The 23,388-nt window shown below is 30.0% G+C and overlaps 1 long non-coding RNA gene across 1 annotated transcript; it reads right to left on the bottom strand.

Moving 5' to 3' along the window:
• Positions 1-204: 204 nt before the first annotated feature.
• LOC139905578 (uncharacterized) lies at positions 205-1,866 on the bottom strand. The gene is made up of 2 exons (XR_011780452.1): positions 701-1,866; positions 205-642 (listed from the first exon to the last, which is right to left on the bottom strand). It is a non-coding gene; the product is annotated as an uncharacterized lncRNA (long non-coding RNA).
• Positions 1,867-23,388: the final 21,522 nt, after the last annotated feature.

Below are 23,388 nucleotides of genomic sequence, written 5' to 3'. Positions count from 1 at the left end.
ATTTGTTCTAATGGAGATTTTTATAACATATCTCAACTTTTCCAAATTTTTATATGGTAATATGTATAAAACTTTCTTCTTTTCACAATTTCCATTCATAAACAAACAGAACATGACCGTAATTTTGTATCTCGTCTATAAACCAAAAGGAGAAGAAAAGGGGAAATTGAGAGGAAATATAAAAAAAATACTGTTTACTAGAGGTAGTATCCGGCATTGCCCGATTTATTAGGTGTAGACAAACATAAAAATTTTGTTATAATAATATAAAATATAACTCCTATACAAATTTTTGGTGTAAGTCTCCGTTTTTCATGAACACGCTCACGTGTAGCTACTCTTTCAATTAATAGTCGTTCTCTCCTTAAGAATAAAAAGTTAATAATCAAAAATAATGTGAACTGATGTGCTGCGGAACTTAAACTAATCAAAAATCAAAATATATATAAAGTACTTCCCTCTATTTCTGTTTTTAATAGAAGTTGAACTTAACGCCTGCGAGATTTAATTTATTTTATAGAGTGCTCCTTGTAGATTATTTTCCTGATTATCTTTAATATTCCATTAATTTTAAAGCGTGGAGGATCAACATCATTCCAAAGGTAGTCAATTGCTGCGATACATGTCGTACTTGAGAAACCCCTGTGAAGAAAAATAGAAAATAAAACGATATTTCATTTGGGGTGCAATAAAACCTTACATATCTCAAAAGAGAATGACCACCCCCAATAGGGGATTAGGCATGGGAGTTACCCCAACCAAGGCACTCTGGAAATCATTCAATTTCTCCTGGTTCAGACGTCTACGTCTGAGCAAAGATTTTTGGGTGTCACGAATTAAAATGAAACTCACACAACAAAAGGGTGTCAAATATAGTGAAAGGGCCGTCATGGGGTACCCCCAAATTATTCAAGTCGTCAAGAAAATAGAGGCCTCATGGTTGAACATGGGTAGATCTTGGTCATGTATCATGTCTTAAGTCTTCCCTCTTCTGGGTCCAAACTAACCGATAAATTATAATAGATGTTTCATCAGTGCCGAAGATATCTATAAAATGACTGGATTGAACTCAGTGGGACACCCCTCAAGCAGAGTTTTGCCCTAAGAGCGAGAGAGTTTCTAACTCTCAGGAGAATATTATCAAAGTCTAAAAAATCAACTCCTATCCGGTCAATTTATTCCTTCTAGTATTATCTTGGAATCCCTTACGAATCGTGATATTAGGAATGCATTTATGTCAAAGACTAAATCTTCACGTTCGCACTTGATATTTTGGAAGCGAATAAAAAAACTTGGCGGATATTCGGAGACAATTTGTGAATATTTGCCAAAAATAAATATGATGAATCCATTCCTGGACTGCTCCAAAAAATGGTTCCGGGTCGAATGTTCAACTCCTCATTATTTCTAAATAAGTCAGTCTCAGATGCAACGAAGAGGAGTTGCTCCTTCTGTGGATTAGAAACCGAGACAAGGAGACACATGTTCTACAAGTGTTCAAGGATTCAAGGTATTAGGGAGGCCGTAGAGAAAAATATTGTTGGGGAGTACGGGGTGAAACTAGGTGTCCTTGACTGGCTCATAACGACGTCGAGCTGGCATGACAATTGCAGAAAATTGAGAGTTTTATTGTAAGCGTCCTCTCAATACTCTATGCGATCCGGTGCAGAGGGAAGTGGATCCCAGGTGGTTTCGAGAAATATTTGGAGCAATTGATCCGTATCCTCGGATACTTCACAGATAGAGCAGCCAGCTTGGATCGGGAGAATGGACAAACGAATGTGTATAGGGAAGAATGGATGGATGGTGGTAACTAATATGTATTATGAAAGTGTTTTGTGTATATATGTTTTTCCACTTCACACTAATTGTCGTTTTTAAAATGATAGTTTTTTATTCTTATGTTTACATAGACTATCTACGGCTGTTTTTAATACATGCATACATAAAGATAAACTTCACTTCATTAATATAGATAATGACGAAGGAGTAAGGAGTCACAGATCTATACTAATTAGTTTATTTCGAAAAGACTCATTTACAAGTGGGACTTTATTCATAGTCATAATCTTAGTTGAGGCTAGAAGTAATATAAGTAGGACACAAGTATAACATAACATATGGCTTAATAGTCCTGGGCTTAACAAGGCAAATATGTTATTTTGTTGTATTTTCGGGACAAATTCGACTTTTTGTTTAATGGAGCAGAGTCCCCATGACACATTTCAAGCCATTGCTCAGCCTGAAATTATTTTTTCCCATGAAGAAGTAGTGTAAAATTAAAACGCGAAATTGCTTTAGAAATAAAAAAAGTAGCGTCAGACTTAGCAGAATAACTCAGAAACTAAAGAAAAGATTCATAGGAAACATTGACAGCTGTCTTTTGAAGGTAAGTTTAACTGAAAATGAGGTTAATTTTTTTTTAAAGTGTCATTCATGTTTGACACCCAAGACTTTTCAAATTCTGTGTTTAAAGCATAAAAAGGCGGCAAAATCTCCAAGAAGCAAAAATGTTTTCGGCTAAATATCTTAGAACTCAGCAAAATCCTCCATATTTTGAAGAGGACAATTGTTAAACGTAAAAAAAAATGGCAATATTTGTAGAGCCATTTCATAATCATGGAGTCGAGTTCATGCATTCATTATACAGATGGTCCCCAAGTACTGTGGTTTCTAACAGCATGGATTTTGCATAACATAGTACATTCTCCTCATATCGCGTTTTTTATATTATGATAATCTTTAAAAAAATTATATTGAGGTAAACAAGAATTTTGTAGTTCATTCATCCTATGCTTATATATTCAAATAAAAGAATTCTATTGAGTTCCTAGGGGGGAAGTATCATCTAAGTATTTGATTTGATACCTATGCTAAAAACTTTTGCTTATAATTTATTTTACAAATTTGCAATTAAAAAGGTTCCTGAATAAATATTGTTTAGGTTCCAATTATTCAATTTTACAGTATTTAAATGACCAGATTAAAAACTAAGTAAATACCTGATCAATATTAATTTTTACAATTCTTTTGGAATTATCTTGTCTCACATACATTTTTAAAAATAAATTATGACAAATAAAATATTTTTATTTTACAAAACATACTAAAAACAAAAAAAATAAAGAGTAGACTCCCATTTTACGGCTTATATTATTAATAAAAAAATTTTATTTCCAGAATATGCTATAATCAGGGTGTTCCTGTATATATTTTATCTTTAGTTGGGATTTCATTTACAATAATGAAAGATGTCCCCTCTCTTCTTCTTTTCTCTTTTTTCTTGGGAAAAAATATTAATAATTTGATTTTCCTTTATTTCTAGAGATGAAACCCAGGATGATAATGAACAATGGTAGGGATCCTCTCACCAAAATACACACTAACAAAGTACCATGTATTTAGGTCAGACTCATATTTAATGTTTCTATGTACAGGTTCCTGTTCCCCCTATTATTCTCCTTCATCATCATCATCATCTTGTTACTACTTTCTTTTATATCCGTTGTCAGGGTAGTAGTATCTGTTCTGCTGCTTCATCTTCCCTTCTACAAAAATAAAAAAATGAAGCTTTCGAATGGCTTGGTATGTATTTATAAATATATATGTATTATTATTGCTAGGTATTGAGTCATTTTTAAGAAGAACGATTTCCTTTGGAAACTGTCATCAACATTCCTTCATTTTTCATCCGGCTTTCCTTTACTGGTGGAAATATCATAAAAAGCCAGGCTTTTGATCCTTCCATCCCTCATCATTCATCTTATCCATACAACAACATGCTTTGATTATTAGAATTTAACTATATGTATTATTTTTATCCAAAATGCAAATGAAAACAGGCAAAGTACGACTTTTGAGAAAAATATTTTGTGTAGATCCTCAGAGCTATAATACTCGAGTCTGAACCAGGAATGAGATTGAATCGACTTGATTTGGATTTAAATATAGTTTTTGCATGAGTTGAAGACAAGCAGAAGAACATTTCCACCTTACCACCATTGTCAGGAAGATTTAAGGAAACATGGAAATTGTGGGAGGAAGTCAACAAAAGTAGCACACAATTGAACATTCTATATAACTTTAAAATTTTAGGGATTGAGGCCAAATTAGATGTATTTCTAAACTTTGGCGCTAATTATTAGATATTTGCTTTTGGTCATTTTAAATTTGACCGCAGTTTTTTATGAAGTTGTTATGAATATATATTCCATTGCTATAACTATGGTTCAAAATATATATTTTTCATTTTTGCACAATATATTAGCAGAGATGGAATTTTACTAAGAGTATATGTAATTATGGTAATACTGAACAAAACACTATCTATATTTAGAGGTATAAAAATGGTCAAAATCCCAACGATCGTAAATAAATAAGAAAAAGTGTATTTTGGTAACCTATAAGTAAGAATGATTTTAGAAAGAAAAATTTAGTTCAAGGAGCAGTTGGAAACGATACATATGAGGTTACTGAATTAAAACCATTGTTATTACAAGCTACCTATTTTATGAATTTAGATGGAGAAATTTAAATTTAATTTTTGCTATAAATTCATAAATATCAATTTTATTATGCACTTTTAAGATTTGTGTATATCAAAAATAGGCGTGAATGCTTCCTTCAGAGGGAGAAGTTAACACCACAACGTCTATTTCCCCTTCATTGTTCATAATTAAAAAAAAAGAGTACACACAACAACCGTTTTTGCTTTTCTAAATGCTAAATTTAGTTTTTTTCTTTACAGAGATCCCTTCTTTGTATATTAGTCCCTACAGTGTTTTAGAGTTGTTATTCTAATAATAATCCCATAGATTTTTGTATAGTTATAAACTTGAGAAGAAATAGTAGTTAGAATTATATGAACCAGTTGTACCAACTTGACTTAAATTTAAGTCGAGCATGTAGTGACGTTAAGAATTCCTAGTTTAAGTATAGTTGATGTATCTAGCCTTAGAAGGTGCACTTCTTCCTGAAAACAAACACAAAATTTTGTTCTACAATTAAATGTATAAATTATTAGAGATGTTGTTTTGATTATAGTGTAAGATAGAAATATGTTTAAGCTGTCAGTAGATTAGTATGCCTATCTGGATGTCAGATAATATTTATTCTTAGTGAATATCTCTTTAAATATACTTTAAGGGTAATATATGTGATATAAACATATTGTAATTTTTTTTGGAAAGTTTTGGTCTCCAGATGCAAATAAATTAAAAATCGGATACTTTGAGGGAACCTATTAATTTTGTTTGATATATATAAAAAATAAAGCTATTTATTGATGTTTATATTTGCTAGTTCTCACAGTAGTTAACTGGATAGATTGAGAAGATGATTTATACAAAAAATTAGTATTCCTTACTTGTTCAATACTATTAACTATTTTTAATATTTAAGAATTATACATAAATTTATTTCAGTTTATGAGCCATCGCAATGCATAACGTCTTATTCTTTTTTCAAACGAAGAATATATAAGCTGTACAAAAAACAAAAACAAATAATAACACAATAGTTTGTGGTTTGTGATCAACTTCCGAAAGGGAATATATAAAGTAATTTGTTTGTGTAATCAGTTCCACTTATTTGGATATAAGCACCTCAAATAACTATGTCTTGTATTAATTTAGTTGTTGTTTTTTTTTAAAAGTGTTTTGAGTAATTTTTATAAATTGAACAGTGTGTGAATTTTAATTTGGGAAAGAGGGATAAAAAACTTAATTTTACAACTATATGGAAAGCAGTGGCGAAATGGGAAAAGGACAGCACGGTGCCTCACTGTGATTAAACTTTATAGGCGAGGCAAAATTTCGTGAGGGAAAATAAATGAAAAAAACTCAAAAAACAGGAATTCATTTCTACAAAATTAAAGTTTAAAGATAAAATAATATTATTTGCATAGGGTCTCATAAAAAAAAATTGAAGGGGTTTCTAATCGAAAGAAGCTTTGATTTATTTTTTCTAATATTCACGTTATTTTAATGGAGAAAACATTTAAAACAAAGATAGGTTTTTAAGATTTTATAGCGCAGGGATGCTAAAATTTACAAATGACCTACCCTGTGATAGTTGTTTTATTCTGTCACCTGGTGGAAAGGAATTTATTTCTGAGGTCCGATTCATCAAACTTCTATGAACTGTATAATTTTAACCTTCCGTTAGTGAATTGGGATATTATTTAACCGGAGATTTATAAAAAGCTTCATATTTTTCTTTTCCACATTTTATCGTTAATACTATTTAATAATGCTCCTAAATCATTAAATAAAATGTTAAAAATACTTAAATTTACAAATAATACATTATCATAATAAATAAAGTATTTTTAACATAGGTTTAAAGAATTTAATTAACTGTTTTGCTTAAAAATTGTTCCTTTGTTTCTCCTTTTGATTTTTTGGATTATTTGTTTTCGATGTGAGGACTGAAGCGTAAAATATAGCTTCAAAAATGAAATACTTTAAACTATTATAATATATATAAATATATAATACACGCAATTTTATTAAAAATTGATGGGTACGAATTTGAATCCCGAAATTCGCATAAAGCAATGAATATTTCATAGAAATTATTCCCAAAAATAAAAGTTTAATTTTTTTTTAATAAAAAAATAAACAAATTGTATTTTGTTAAAATCCCAAACTCATGATGCCTAACATTATTTTGTTAAGGGGAAAATTTAATTTTTTGTCGATATCTTATATTAATAATATATTTTTTAGCATTATAGTTTATATTTACGGGTGCAAAATGAATGGAATAGTTAAAAAAATGATACAAGATCTAAATGACGTAATTGTGATAATCGTTCAACTATTTATCATGTAATTAGCCCTATCTTAGTAAACATCATTTTCATACCACAGTTAGTCAACTGAGTAAAAATGAAACCCCACAAATAATACCTAATTAATTACATGATAAATAATTCAATGGTATAATAATGATGTGATTTAAATTTTCTATCATTTTTTAATCTAGTCCAACCCTATTCCATTAGTAAATATCGATTAAAATGCTAAAAATACTTGTATAAATAAAAGACATATAGAAAAAATAAATCCTTATTTTAAAATAATCTTAGTAACATGAGTTTGGGGTTTTAACAAGAAATAATTTGTAATACTTAAACTTCTTTCATTTTAATGATATATATAATGAACAAAAGAAATAACTTTTACTATAAATAATAATTAATTAATTAAGTTGACTAAATATTGATTTAAAATGGCTAAATCTACGACTAAATTCTAAATAAGGGATTATTAAAGTTGCATATAATGTGTTAACTTTTTCAGGAGGGTCTCAAAAAGTGTTGCTCGTAAAATGTAAATTCAAAGGAATAAGAAGCATTTTTTATAAATCTTGGGGGGAAATATCCCGGTTAATAAAAAATAAATTTTCCTTTTTTTTCAAATTATGAATCAAAGGTACATTGGTCATTTCCTGATCTGTCATTGGAAATAATGAATATAACTCATGTCAAGTCAATGAAAATAAATAAAAAAAAGTTACCTGACCCCCTCAGAATTATATGATTTTTGGACACATGTCTAAATTTGTATGCAGATTAAGTGTGTCAAATTTCAGTGCATAATTATGTGTAGTTTCTGAGATATAGATACTCGTCTCGGACCAAAAATTTTAATGTCGCATTAATCTCTTTTTACCAAAGGCTTCTTTTTTTTGAGTATTTTTTTAACCAAAAGAGCTAAGCTCTTGAAATTTGTTACTTACCATTTTGAAATGAGAAGATTTCTAAAATGAAGTCAAAATTAGAATATTTAAATTTCTTATGACCTCATTTTTGATTTTTTTTTTTAATCTGAAATACTCTAGCAAGTACTTGATCAACAATTTAAAAAAATTGCCCAACTCTTATGAATATGAAACTTTGGCAACATGTTTTATATAAATAGGGATATATCTGTGCTTTTTATCATAGCTCCCAGGGAGGGATATCAAAGTTAGGTTACTTTAGTCCGGAAATTTGGTCAATTTTACTTACGTTTTTATATCTTAAACTTATTTTGTGACTTATATATATTGAAAAAAGAAAACTTAACTAGAGCTGTGGAGGAAATAGTTGCATACCAGTTGAGTGACTGGAGGGCGAATTTCACGTCCTCTATATATTATGAATGGATCCAAATGGTATTAACCTTAACTAATCGGGATTTGGAATTCTTTTCACCACTGCTAGCGTCTATTCAGATAATTTTATGTAAAGGAAGGCCTACTTATCATTCAGATTCAACAATTGATATAATTCACGGAAATAAGAGTAAAATGCATTTATTAATAAATTATGGAATCCGTTTTTATTAGAGAAGACTGCTCTCCATCATAAAATTTTAAGTTATCATGACTTAAGACTAGAATCTATCTTTTGGGGTGGGAGATTCCGTCTTCTTCTTGAGAGGTCTCTTAAGTATTTTACTCCTTAAAAACCATGGTTTTTAAAAATGAGCTTTTGCCAAAATTCATCGGTGGAAGTGCAGTCTGTGTCAGATAAATTTATGGTACTACTCGATCTTCCTCCTTCATGGGAACGAAGAAATTTACCGATCGATTTCTGGAATTTCAGACGAGACCAATTTACGGTACAATTTCAAATTTCCACAGACAATACCATTTTTTTTATCCGTGCATGGATATTTGTTTATATTCAACTCTACCCTACACGCGTTTGCTGATTGCCCAGTTTTGAGAGTAGTCAAATATTCAACCCAATACAAAGTTTGTGGACAGAAGATATTTCTTCTAAGTTAATAAAGGCAAATATATTATTTGGAGCTTATAAAAGAAATAAAAATACTTCTCCTGGTCACAAAGCCGTGGAGCCGTTTGCTTTATTAAATTATTGATTGCTAAAAAATTAACTATTGACTCTCCATTACATGTGGAAGATTTCAGAGCTACAATGATAAGTGCAGCTGCTCGATATTCAGCACTTTCTTTCAAAATCCTTGTGGTATCATCTTTAAGATATATAAACGCAAGTAAAATTTCCGGAGAAAAGTAACCTAACTTTGAGATCACACCCTGGGAGCTATGATAAAAAGCCAATATTATTTTTGGTACTGTGATACCTCTATTTATATCAAGCATGTTACCAAAATTTCATACTCATAAAAGTTGGGCAATTTTTTTATTGTTGATCAAGTACTGATAGTGTATTTCAGATTTTAAAAAAAAAAATCAAAAATGAGTTTATAAGGAATTTCAATATTCTAATTTTGACTTCATTTTTAGAATCCTCACACTTCAAAATAGTTAAGTACCCAATTTTAAAAGGTTAGCTCTTTGGATAAAAAAAAATTCAAGAAAAAGTAGCGCTCAGTAAATTAAAGTGGCGTTGAAAAGTTTGGTCTGAGACGAGTATCTTTATCTCAGAAACGACTCAGAATTATGTGCTGAAATTTGGCAAATTTAAATCACTTATTAATTTGAGCTTGTGTGCCAAAAATCCTCCAAATCTGAGAGGGTTGGGTGACATACCCTCGTTGATTTGACATGGAATTACCCTCATGCGTATTAAATTAATTTTAATTAAATATAAGAAAATGACAGCCAATGAATTATTGTGTTAGAAGAAACAATTAAAAGATAAAAAAAATTCCTTAAGGCCTTCCCCACAAGCAACGTTTTCTCAGCACGTTTCTCAACATATTTATCCGTTTTGGACTTTCAACTACACGAAGCCAGAGTTCCATTTCACATAAAACGATATTTTTTTAAACAGCTTCTACAGTTGTCGTGAGGATTATGAAACTCAAATACTTATCTATGTGATGTATAAAAAATGTCCTTCTTATATGTAAAAATATAATAAGCCAAAAATGAACGTGGTAATCATGACGATTTGAAAAATGTCAAGGAGGAGAGCTCCCTAGATGTCTTGATATTTTGTTAGATCAGCTGCATGCAGCTTTGAAATAAAGGAAATAAAAATAAATTCCAATTCGTATATGGAATGGAATTTCTACGATGTTGATCCTCAATTCTACTTGGATATTCACCAACAAGGGGTTAACTAAAATATAATATTTCCGGGGAAAATCCTATGAAGAACAAAGTAAATTGTATATTATATTATAGTATATCGGAAATTAAAAGCAATATAGGCACATAATTGCATGTGCTTTGCACACATTTATAATACTAACACTTTGTTTACGTACCTTTTAGAATACTTATTGTCCTTTTATTCTGAAGAAGACAACAAATTTAGTCTGAATAGGTGTACACACATGGGAGAATAAAGAGAGTTAAGAGGATACAGAATATCATATGTATGTGTATGAATGAAAGAACACATACATACAAAGTCTTTGTAAAAGATTAAAAACAAAACTGAAGAAGAGAAGTACATAAAACAGAATAAGCAAACAAAACAAAATCATTGTGTCTCCTTATTTGATTTACTTTTTTCTCTCATAAATAATAATATCTGCTAAGAGCTCCAATCTTCTTCTTTCTTTTTTTTTTTTTTTTTTTGTTATCTCCTGATTGATACTACAAAAATATGGGACAACGCAATTAATATTTACATATGTACACACAAATGACCAGTTTTGAAAAGCGCCAAATGAAGCTCCATAAAGAAACTATTACATGCCATCGATGTCGGGGTTTTAAAAAGATTTGTTTTTTAATTTTTCAGCTTCCAATAAATGTATTATTGGTTGTGATACGTCAACAAACAAGGACAATGCAGACAAAAAGGCAACAGATGACAGATCTTCTTCACGCCCATAACTCTATAAACGAGGTCGTAGAAATATTGAATTGCACTCTTGAGCTTGTTCGTAAGATTTGGAGAATCATTAAGAGTGGTGAGAGCATTTTTAGGAAGACAGGAAGTGAGATACAAAACAATATAATTCACTATAGACTTCTTGACCCATGTGGCCTTGAAATGGAAGTCTCGTGATTAACTGGAGATGATGAAAGAGTTTGTGAACCCCTTGTTGTATAGCAAATACCTCAAACGGATTACTGTTGGTAATAAGCCTCAGTACCTGACCATAAGGCCATAACTTCTCAATCTGGGTGCAGGTCAAAATTCACCGGTTTCCGGGCTCCAACCTTGTAGTTCCTCTCATCAACGGATGGTTTGGTTCGTCTTATCATGGGACTTTATGGGGATGAAAGCCTGCCCAAGTCCCCTATGCAATGTTAATTCCCTGAAGAAGTCAAGAGAGGGAGTGGGCTGATATGCCCAATGACTACGTCATTGATGAGTACAAGGCCTGAACCCAGACTGGAGGCTAAGGCGGACATTTTGAAAAATAATTGTTGATATTATAATGAAAAATACTCCAGATACTATCTACATGTTGTTCTATTAAGTTTTACTATCAGAAAGGGTACTATTTTGCATACGCATACTGAATATTATATTTAAAATTTATTGTTTTTTCTTTTCTTTAAAATTTTAATTATTTGTAATATAACATAACATAAGAAATCCTAAATGAGACAGCTGATTGTCATATAGGGTTTTTCTTCGTTTAGTCACCCTATCTTTCTCTGTGGTTGTGACTTATTACTTAGTAAATTTAATTTATTAAACCATTAAAGAGTAATTTAGTTATATTTGGTACTAACAGTGTAGATGTCATTTTTAGGAAGCATATCTTGTTCAAAGTTTGAAAAGAGATAATAATTATCTATTTCTCCAAAAAAATATTAAATTACAGCATTTATCATTATTTTGCATTTATTAATTATGATGAACATTATTTTAACCTAAAAACTATTTATATATTTTTTTTAAAGCTACACTATGAAGCAAAAAAAAGCGAATAATATAAGAATATTTTGGTCTTTCTATTCTGAAATGTAAAGAATTTTGCCTTTTTTCATAATTTGATCCAGATGTGTCACCTAAAGATGAACTCATAGGACAATGCAATTTTGCATACGTAATTTTAAAGCTACAGAGCAACTTTTTCTCTCTACCCATAATCAAAATTCCGAAAAAAGACTAGAAAATCAAACCAGTCTACTGATAATCATCCTATCTGTTCATTATTCAACGTTGGAGCGCCTGTACAAAAAAATAGAAAAACGTATTAAAACAACTTTCATTGGATCGCTTAGTTCTTTGCTCATTTGTATTCTTTTCCAAGGAAATCATTTCTCATAAGAACAAGGCTGAAATCAAGTAGTAAAACATCGCATTTGAAACCTTTAAGAGTTTGTAACTTAAAGAGTTTCATGTAGCTGCAACTGCTCGCTGCACTGCATTCATTTACTATTCAAAACTTCAGATGAAATTTGTTTCAACGGAGAATTTTGCTGAAAACTCAGTAAATATTCTCCCTTCAGGGATAGTCAGATATTTGATGGTTTTATGTATAAATCTTCCTCTCCAACAAGCTCAAAGTTTTAAATAGATAAATCTTTTTCTGCCGTTTTTCTAATAAAAATATTTATTTCTATAGGTGTATCAAGAAACTTTTCCTACTTAAGATACGGGAGGAAATCCATTGACTGCTCTGTGGCTAAAATTTGAAATAACTTCTAATTATTCTTTATAAATATATTAAAATACGTATTACGTACTGCTCAGTAATAATGGTCTAAAATCGAGTGTCGTAATAAAAAAACTAGTGACTTCTCTATTGATTACGTCTTTTTAAGGGCGTATGAATAATCTGGGACATTACACTTATTATTCAAATCCTTATTAGTAAGTAGAATTATTTATTTCCAATTAAAATATCTTTAGAGCACTGTCTAAAATATACTTCTTTCATTTCCAATCCAGAAGATATACTCTAATTGAAAATAGATAGTACTAAATCATTAATTGATCTGCGCAATGTTTTCGAAAGTGTAGAGCTAAAAATACTGAGGCTTTCCCAACTTGCTAACGCTTTTAAAACAATAGTGTATTTCTTTAATTCGTATTCAAAAAGTTTCGCTTCCACAAAAGGAAGAAATTTTCTTCTTCTGAGCCTCCTTAAAATGTTGATATCTAATGAAAATCTAAAAAGATGTGTTAGAAAGAGGAAGCGGTTTTTTATAGTTGGCAACCTGAACATACTTTTTTATTTTACAAGGCTGCTATCATTATTATTTAATTTTTAAGGGGGGAACATATAAGTATAAAGTAATAACTAGTGGATGTGCTCATGAAATACAGAGAGTAACAATGAGAGTTTTCTCATGAGCTATAAGTGTAAGCCCTTGCTGGATGAAGAGTAGAATTGAGGATCGACATTCCAGCCTATTTGTGGGATGTGTGTTTTTTTCTTTCCTTTTACGACTGCATGCAGCGGATCGAACAAAACGGCATGACAGGTAAGCAGCTCTTATCCCTAACATTCTTTATATCGTCATGATTACCCCGTTCATTTTTGATTTCTTTTATTTTTACATATCAACAGGATATGTTTTGATAAGTATTTGAGTTTCATAATCCTCACTACAATGCGTAAACGACATTCTCAAATTCTTTAACTATAGAAATATCATTTTAAGTGAAACGGAACTCTGGTTTCGTGTGAATCAAAGCCCAAAATAAACAAATTCCCTGTGAAAACGTTGTGTGTGGAAGGGGTCCTTTTAAAAAAAAATGTAGCTAGTATTTTTATCTTCTAACAAATTTAAAAAGAAAAAGGCCCCCTGTAGCCTGCACATGTATCTTTGCTTCAGACCTCGCTCACGGCAAATATGGATCTGAGTATAGATATATGCATTGTAAGTATATTTAAGTACGAAGTCGATTTCTTAACAAAGTAACGTAATTACACGGTTATAAATTTAATCCGTTTCAGAGCCTGACCAATTTACATATACCTACGAATAATATTTTTTGATTTATTTGATTATTTACCTTCTCGTATTTGAGATATACAAAAAAACAACCATATTTTATGAACATTAATGAAAACATTGACCTTTGCTCTTACAATTAATTATCTAGAATATTTTTTTAAAAAAGCATAAATTAATTTTGTGTATGTGTAGTATTTTAATCTATGTATATTGGTAACAAGTGACATCATGACTTAAAAGCCACTTATGTACTTTATTGCTTTATTTCATTCTCATTTATTGTTATTAGTAATAGTAGTAATTATGGTATGTAAAACTTTAGAAACATTTACTCTTTATATGATTCAAACCTCTCAAAAAGGTTAAAAGGGTCATTTTAATTTTGATTAAATTGATAACAAGGAACATATCTTTGGTTTATATTTGTCAGACATCATTAAATTAAATCTAGGCTTCTATCTAGAAAAAGATGTCAATTATGTTATTAGAGTACATTGTACCTACCTTACAACTGATGAGAACCATTATTTCAATCACTCAAATAAGTTTATTTTTCCATCTCATACATATATAACAGTACGGAAAATGAGAAATAGATTTGAATACGTTAGTCAGTCATGCGTTCAACAAATTTCTAGTTTTATTTTTTCTATATTACACTGTTTATCAAGAAAAAATGTCCCAAGATCAAAATAGGTGAACTTAGACGAGTTAGCTCTACAAATTTCTAAGTAGGGTATTAGTTTTACTCTATCCCTCTCTGAGTCTCTAGAAAAAAACGACGATTTTTTTTATTTTTTTTTTGGTTTTTTTTCGTAGTTTTAATTATTCAAAGCTTTTTTCAGCGTTTAATATTAAAATACACGGAATGAATATATTTCAACGCGTTGATGGATTATTCTCTATAACTAAGTTTGTATTTGTTTAATTCACGGTCTGCCCTACAGAAGGAAATGTACAGATATTTACACCCCAGCAGAATTAATCTTAATCCCATTGATTATTTTGTCTTGGGATACCTTGAACAAAAAACAAATAGACGTACCCACACAACTGAGACAAGTCGGGTGGCCACCATCAGGGAACATTCATATCCATGCTCTCGTCATCAAGGCCTTCTCCCGCTTCATTGGTCATAATGAGGCCGGAATCGAGGCTGAGGTCAATTATATCGAATATTAAAAATTACAGAATTTATATTGTTCTTTTTTTGTAAATACGAGAAAAGTGCAGATTTCATATTCATGGCCTGTATATTGTTAACTTATATTGAATCATTGAAACTCTATACAACCAATTTAAGTATAATTAAAAAAAATCCAAAACCCTATTTACAATGTTTTTATCATATTAAGAACTCAAGTTAATTTTGCTTAAAGTTGAAAATTAATGTTTTTCTTCGGAGGCTCGTAGCTCCCAGAAAAATAACTAAAAAAAGTATAAGCATATTAGATTTGATATCTGAAAGTCTATACTGTACAGTCCCTTAATCACCCGGAGACCATATGGACCTAGGCCTTCCAATATTTATTTTATTTGTAGAATTTTTGAGTTATTAATGATGAGGCATTCTTATTAACTCCAACAAGACCCTATAATAACAAAACCCCGAACACGGCACAGCTTTATGTTTTTTTTAAATACTTCAAAGACACTATATCGTTTTCTATTTGAGATGAAACAATCACCAGGGATTTTATTATTGGCTAATTTGTGGTGAGTGTAAAACATATTTACTGACAGAGATAACTTACAAACTAAAGTGTACCTTGCTCGCTGATGTATTAAATTTTTCAGAATAAGCAAAAATATTAATAAGAGAAGATAACAAATTATGGATCTCAGACCAACCTATACTTTTTTTAAATTTACGCTCACCATAAATAAACCTATATTCACATCCCTAGCTATTATAATTTTTCGAGAATACAGCTCTTTTAGACTTAATATATTAGAAAAATCAATTTATTTGCGGCCCATATGACGAAAATAAGAACAGGGAAGGCCAATAAAAAGTCAATCCCATTTGAGAGTAAATTTCCAACTCTGAGGCTAGTATAATCAATTAAGTAACCTACATGTTGGTTAATAGGATTGGATTTTTTGGAATAGTGATTATCAATTATATAATCTAAATTGAGAAACAAGTTGCACGTTCATTGAAAAGCACACAAATCAAGTTATCCCGGAAATATATATATAAATCCTTCAACTGAAATGCATTTAAGTCAAATTGGATGGATCTATGATTGACTTGGAAATATCTACGTCTTATACTCGTACTATTGACTTTGTGACTGTTCATGAAAACTTAAGATAAATTGCAAAATTGTATATATGCATAAAAAATACATTATCTTCAATTTACTGTCAATTTTACGTTCGTCATCTAGGACATGTTCACTGTTTATAACATGCAGGTATGTCGTACATTTTAATATTTCATCATGGATTGACAGTCGCTAATGTATTCTGATAATGATTGAATGTGGATAAATTTATGAAAGAATTATCAGTTTTATGAACACGTATAAATAATTATTTACGGACATCTTTTACAATGTCAAGTTTTGTATCGTATATATATTATATTTGGTATTTTAATGCCAATTATAGTGATATTGATGTATGAAGATGTCAGTAACATTGAAAATAAATCCAATATTTTTGACGGATTTTTCTATTCAGTTCATGTTTGTCTCTTTGGCAATAAAAAATGCTTACACGAGGGTCGGACTCAACGATTTCCATTATTTGACCCTGATTTTTGACAATTTGCCTTCCAAACATAGTACATGTTTGACATTAAAACTACCGAAATTGAATCTACAAAGCCAAAATAGCGCATTATTGGTTGTTACAGTATTATGAACATAAACACTATTAGAATTTTCAGTTTTCACTATTATCGAGAGAAAAAAACTATAAAATTGCGTATTACTTCCTTGCTGGTGTACAACTTTGACGCATGCTCAAACAGTGACAAAAACTATCAAATAAGATTTTAAGTACCAAATCTTAAATTTCTAACACCATTTAGTGTAACAAATCACACTTACACATTACTAAAACCATCTATTAGATAAATAATTGATTTCTTTTTAAAACATCTATTATATTACTAAGTAATGTTAAGATGTTATTTAAGATATTTATTGTGAGTTCCATGATGATATAATTAGTTACTTCAAATAGCTGCATCTTTATTTTAAGTTTTATTGTTTATCGCAACTTTTCTTCATAAAAATAAGTAGGAAAAAAAACAAATCTCTTTTAAGATTGCTAGTAATTGTTCACACATTAACAAGAGCTAATTCAATCAATCAAAATTTAAAGCGCTGATTGGTGGAAATGAAGTAAAATAATAGTAACCATTGTACATTGTTATGTCTTTGAGGTAACGCTTTGTACCAGGGTTAACTATGGATCATAGACTCCTATAAGCTATTAGTTGAGTTATAAATGGGTTATAAACCCAGAATGTTATTTCTAATTGCTTATATTTCTTTATCACGTCCTTATCTTTATTATACCTTGTAACATTTTCTTTAAAATCCAAAAAAGTTTCAAAGTCAGTTAAAAGTTTATCAATACTTCTCTACTATGTAATTGGCAAATTATATAGATCATTTTGGCAATAGTTTACAGCTTAACAAGACTTAATTATAATTTAACTAATTGTCGTTCAGAGTAAGAATTTGGGAAAATAAGCAGAAAAACACCCTTTCTATCTCAACGGATTTACTTGTTTCTTCTAATTGCTTTTTCAATCAATATGTAATAAAATACGGGAAAGTCTTCATAATATTATAAAATTGAAAATAATTCGACTATTTAACATTGACTTCTACACAAAAAGGTAAGCTTAAACATAATTAAATTTTGTATCAAAATGTAAGAAAGAGTCTTAAATTTAAAATAAGCTATAAACTTTTGTCAATACTATCACCCATTTGACTAACCCCATGGGTAAGGTCCAATGGGCGTACACGACTTTTGTACATAAATTTAAGTTTTCTAGATTATATTTCACTTACAAATTCATGCTGCCAAGGTTGAATTCATAGCTACGCCATGCAATGTAAACATGAAACATTTAAAATGTTTATCCTATTTCGAGGAACAAACCTCCAAACACAAAAAAAAACCTAATTATACCCGACTCTCTCCTAGTTAATATCTGTTTTTATCCTACTCTTTTTTTTATATCTGAAATAGAAGATGGCTTATTCTAAACTTAATATTGATTAAATTAACCGAAATGGCATGCATTCGAAATATTTTCATATTGAGGTACTTTACTTTGGAAAACTGTTGTTTCGTTAAATTTAGTTTTAGGTTGAGAAATTAAAAATAATTAAGAATATGTTTAAAATATATTCAGATCTGCCTAATTTGCTCATATGAACACATTCTTTTTCTCAGCGAAAGGATGACAAAAAATTAATTTTTCACCATCACTTATATCTATATTAGAAAATTTATTCAAATTCTTTAAAAAAGTATTTGTCGGCGTTAGTGGCTTCAGATACATTTGACGAATATACACGTAAAGAATGATTATGTTTAAGTTTTCTAATCCCGAATAGCCAGGGATGAGTAGAACAAGTGACTTATAACTTTGGATTCAGGATTTTAAATAAATGCCAGCAGTTGTTTTTTCCTTGTCAGAATATATTGTAATAAGATTAGGGTAAGCTGATACTGGTGGGAAGCCTTACTTAATTTAACCTCGTAGTTCTAGATACCATGCATCTGTAGAATTCCAATGATTGCCCAATGACGGAAGTATTCTTTCAAAAATTAGTATCTATGGATTTACAATAACACTTGTTCGAACGTCTGGGACAGGCGAATTGTACTATCGGACAGGTTGATAGAGTGTATATGTTTTCCGATTGGACAGGGTCCCAATTAATGTAAAATAAGTTCGCTTATACAGGTTGCATTACCTTATAATCATTGAATTCTGCTTTATTTAACAAATTTACATCGACAGTCATTATATCCTGCTCAATACTCTTGCAAATGCCCAATGCCCACCTTTTCAAATGGTAAGACAGGCAAAAAAATTAAGAATATGGGCGTAAGGGCTTTGTAGCATTATTGCTTTAAGATAATACTTTAGAACTAACGAAAGATATGGTCCTACATAAAGTTCAGAGGTGAATAATCGTAAGTCACACCTACTGTAATGTTATGTTTAGCAAAACAATGCACTGAGGGGGTTACTACAAATTTAATTTCAATATTATGAATTTGCACATAAATTTTATTTTCTATATTTTGAAAATAAATATTTAAATATCTCAATTTTAGGCCAAAAGTTTGAGTATAAAATATGTCTATGAAGTTTTACTTATTTTTCTTGGTTTTTGTTAAAGATTGTTTATTTGTTAACTCTCTACAAATCTAATATACCATTCATAAATCGACTTAGATGTATTGCAGATAATCAAGAACTTTATTCATTGATATTTGCATACCTAAAGGCCAAGTATAAGCTGTACATATGTACAATCAATTTAATGCATTTCTTTGAAATTCCATCGTGATCACTTTTGTACTTATTCAATCAATCTGTTTTCAGAACGATCTATTGAATGTCACGTTCCAAGAAGAACAAAACATTAAAAACCCACGATGTAGGTCTCACATCTATTTCCAAAGACAAAGCAAATTTTATTTTTGCCACATCCAAAGGTAGTTAAGTAGCCAATGCGTCATATTTAAGTTTACACTAAAGATGGTTTTTTAAACTTTATTAAAAACTAGTTTGCAAAGACTGTCAGAACAAAATTAAGTTTACTTCCAGTAAATTATAGTTGAAATTGACATCTTTTATGCAATATGGCCTCCCCCGCCTCAATTATGTCCTCTATTCCCTTCCTCAAGGCTGCACAAAACTTACAGGTAAAGTCTTCCGAGAAGTCAGTTCTTGCAGCCTTGATGGCGGACTCAAAAGATCTCACAGATCCGTGAGGCTTGTTGCAGGCAGCTCGTTTGATATTTGCTTAGACGGAATCAACCAAAGGATTAATTACCAAAAATTATCAAGGTTAACCTCCAGAAATTTTTCGGGTATTTTGGATAGTGTGACAGGGATCACCATCTTATTGTAACACTAATCGAACCCCCATTGAATCCCTCTTGAGCCAAGGAACTACGTGCTTCAGAAGTGATCTTCACGTTGTTCCAAATGTAGATTGTTGGAAACTTCCTGTCATGGGATCGGAGGACGCCAAAACGCTATTATTGAGGCCGCATGTTTTGTTTTAAGAGTGAATTTCACATTCACTACTACTTTATTCACGTGGAAATCTAAAATATGCAATATGCAGTATGTTAGTCTAGTTTATACCTTGTTGACCCTGAACAACTTATCTTCTACGAAGATGATGACCGGTGGCTTACAACTTGTTCACAACATATTCAAATAAAGGTACATATAATTGGATTTACAAATAGTTTGTTAGTCCAATGTATAATTTAAAATTCCAACATAAGACTTTTCTTTGTGGCCAAAAAGGGATATACTTTCTTCCTTCTTTTTTTTTTTTTTTTTTTTTGTAACAAATGCCATACTAGAATCATTTTAATTGTGTTAGTATTATATTAAACAGTTAAGACGATCGATTCACATTAAGTTTCTAATCAAACATTCACCTGTACAAAGATATGAAGTGGAAACAACAAGTGTATGTAATTTAATATACTTTTTTTAAAGATGACCTATATTGGTAGTCTAATAACTTAAATATATGTGTATTGTATGAACACTTGGGCTTTGTATCATCTATCTTGGCATATTTCTATATTACATATAACTAAACATTTGCTGTCGCTTTCTTAAAGTTATTTTCTTATGTGTTGTGTCAAGTTGTTTCAATTTGTGTTCTCTATATCTACTATGTACATTAGGGTAGTTACTTCTTGATCTTTTTCTAAAGTCTAATTTTCTGTAATTTCATTACAAATAACTATTTATGACACATATTTTTTTTATTAATATCAAAAACAAATTCATGCATAAATTGCTTTGAAGGTCAATGATATAAATAAAATATTAGCTTAGTATTTTAGAGCAAACTTTTTGATATATTTGGGGCCCCAAAAATAGGGTAGTACCCCGTAGGATTATTGAAGGATCCCTAACTCCGATTGTTCTAAGTTCCTACTACTGTTGTATGAGTTTTTATTTATTTGGTACGGTCCATATCCATCCTTGAGACCGTCAGTCCTTCCGACTGTCACTACTATAACTGATTAAAAAAGAAGAAATAAAGGTAAGTGATGTTATCAAGGATCGAAGTATATAAGTTTTGAAACGTATATGTAAAACTGAACTTGGACTGAAACGAGACTGAACTGAACAATATTTAAGTCTTCCGTACTAAATAAAGACCACTTAATGCATATATCTAAATTTTTTGTAGGTATCTAATATTATTACTTTCTTCAAGAGTGTATTGGATAGGTGTTTCTAAGAAGGTGGTTTGCAACCCAAGAGCTAGTCTCAAATTCTAATGGGTAAGTTGTAGAGAAAGGATCAAAAATGTATATTATGAATCACCCTGTACTGAATATTTCAAGGTGTTCAATTAATACTAGATTTGTACGGATCCTGTCTTTAAAAAAAAAGATAGCTCATTACTTAGATTCATTCTACTTTAAAACTAATTTGGATTTTAGAAGGGTTATAAGAATTGTGATTGTATATTGTAATGATGTTATTCTTATTAAAATAACTATGATGACATTTGTATATCAAAAATTAAATATATATCAGCTAACATTATAAATAAAAAATAATGTTATGCGTTACGTTTTGTGCTTTAATTATTAAAAAAATTAAACTGTATTCATAATGTGTTTACAATTTATTCTATTATTATACAGTGGTATAAAAATGTAAAAAAGTGATTACCTTATGTACATTTACATTTTGTAGAGTCACCCTTCTCAAAAGTATTGATTCTTATATTATTATCCATGTATGATTTTTTAAGAGTGTGGAAACGTAGGATGGAAAGAACAAAAACCAATAAACACAACTTTTCTCTGTCTTTTTGATATGGCTATTGAAAATATTTGATGTTTTTTTTTTGCTTGAGAGTCATTATATATGGTAACATATACTATAATGACCTCGAAATATGTTATGGTAAATGATAAAAAATATATATTATAGGATGTACTTAATTTTTCTGTGTTTTAACTATTATTCGTTTTAAGATCTAAGGATCTTATGGAGACGTTGTTGAGGCTTTTAAGACAAATGGTGTATTTATATTGAAGAATGAGACAAAAAAAACATCAAACAATCAATAATTGTAATTGTATTTTGATACTAATTAGTTGTTTTTTTATAACACAATCAACCTCATTTTTAATTGGGCCATAGATCAAAATCGTTTTGTTATTTAATTTTTCAACTGGTGTTGATGGGGAGGGGGGGAAATATATGTATTTATGTTATGTATAAGTTATGATTTGTACAAGTTCTAACTTGTATAAGTAAATTGTACAAGTTTAAATTTCTTCCTCTTATACGTTATTCAGATGGAACAAAGGTCATTACAAATTACAAACTACATATATTAATACTATCATTTTATTTTGATCTATTAAAATTACACATTGGTTATGTATTTATAAGTAATATAACTGTGAGTAACTGAGCTGTATAACAAGCCACAGAATACTTATATCTGAGTAATTTGTAATAAAAAGTCTCAAATTATACCATTAATATATAGATCATCTATGAAATTTTCAATTATTGCATTTCCTCAGACCAAGTAAAGTAAATCATTCATTGCTTAGGTAATTTATATAAAATGCCCAATTGTGGAGTGGGTAAAGCATTTCGCCTTAAACATATGTCTACTTGATCTCAGTTCAGTTTTCAAGATGCGTCCTCTCCAGTTATAGAAGAATTTATTTTATTCCACGATGTCATTATGATTCATCTTAATTTTTTGCTTGCAGTTGAACCAAATCGCAACTTTTACACTGCTTATATTCATACAAAAACCTATTAGGGTTAGTTTTCTAGAAGTCCAAGACTGGTTTGAGAGTATTATAATGATTGTGAATCAAATTAATTTGGTAAAGATAGGTCTTACAAAATAAATCAGTTTTAATAGGTCTCATTTAAATTTCAGTCTTGATCAATGTTATAGATGAATTGTTGATTATATCATGTGTGTTTCCATCACATGTAGAAACCACTAGAATGATGTGACATGAGGATTAAAGTATTTTTATATGTGTACAATTCATAGAACTTGAAAGTTGAGAATATCTTAGAGTGAGACCTATCAAAAATGATACCATAGATTATTAAATGAAAAAAAAAAAAAACTGGTCCACTATTTGAAAGAATTAAATTTTGAATAATTCAATCGGATCAAAAAAAATCTCAAATCTTACTCTGTATCTATGAAATTTTCTATAAATGCATTGATGGTAAAGTTTTGAACATCATCATGCTAAAGGTAATAGTATAATTTTTTAAATGTAACTAATTGTACAAAGTAGAACTTTTGACTGATTAAAGGATAGAAAATTTAATTTTTAATTGTCTTG

The sequence above is a fragment of the Lepeophtheirus salmonis genome, chromosome 5 (genome assembly GCF_016086655.4).
Source record: "Lepeophtheirus salmonis chromosome 5, UVic_Lsal_1.4, whole genome shotgun sequence".
In the NCBI taxonomy this organism is placed as follows: Eukaryota; Metazoa; Arthropoda; class Copepoda; order Siphonostomatoida; family Caligidae; genus Lepeophtheirus; species Lepeophtheirus salmonis.
Note: the sequence above shows the minus strand (reverse complement) of the source record. Positions and strands in the feature narration are given on the sequence as shown.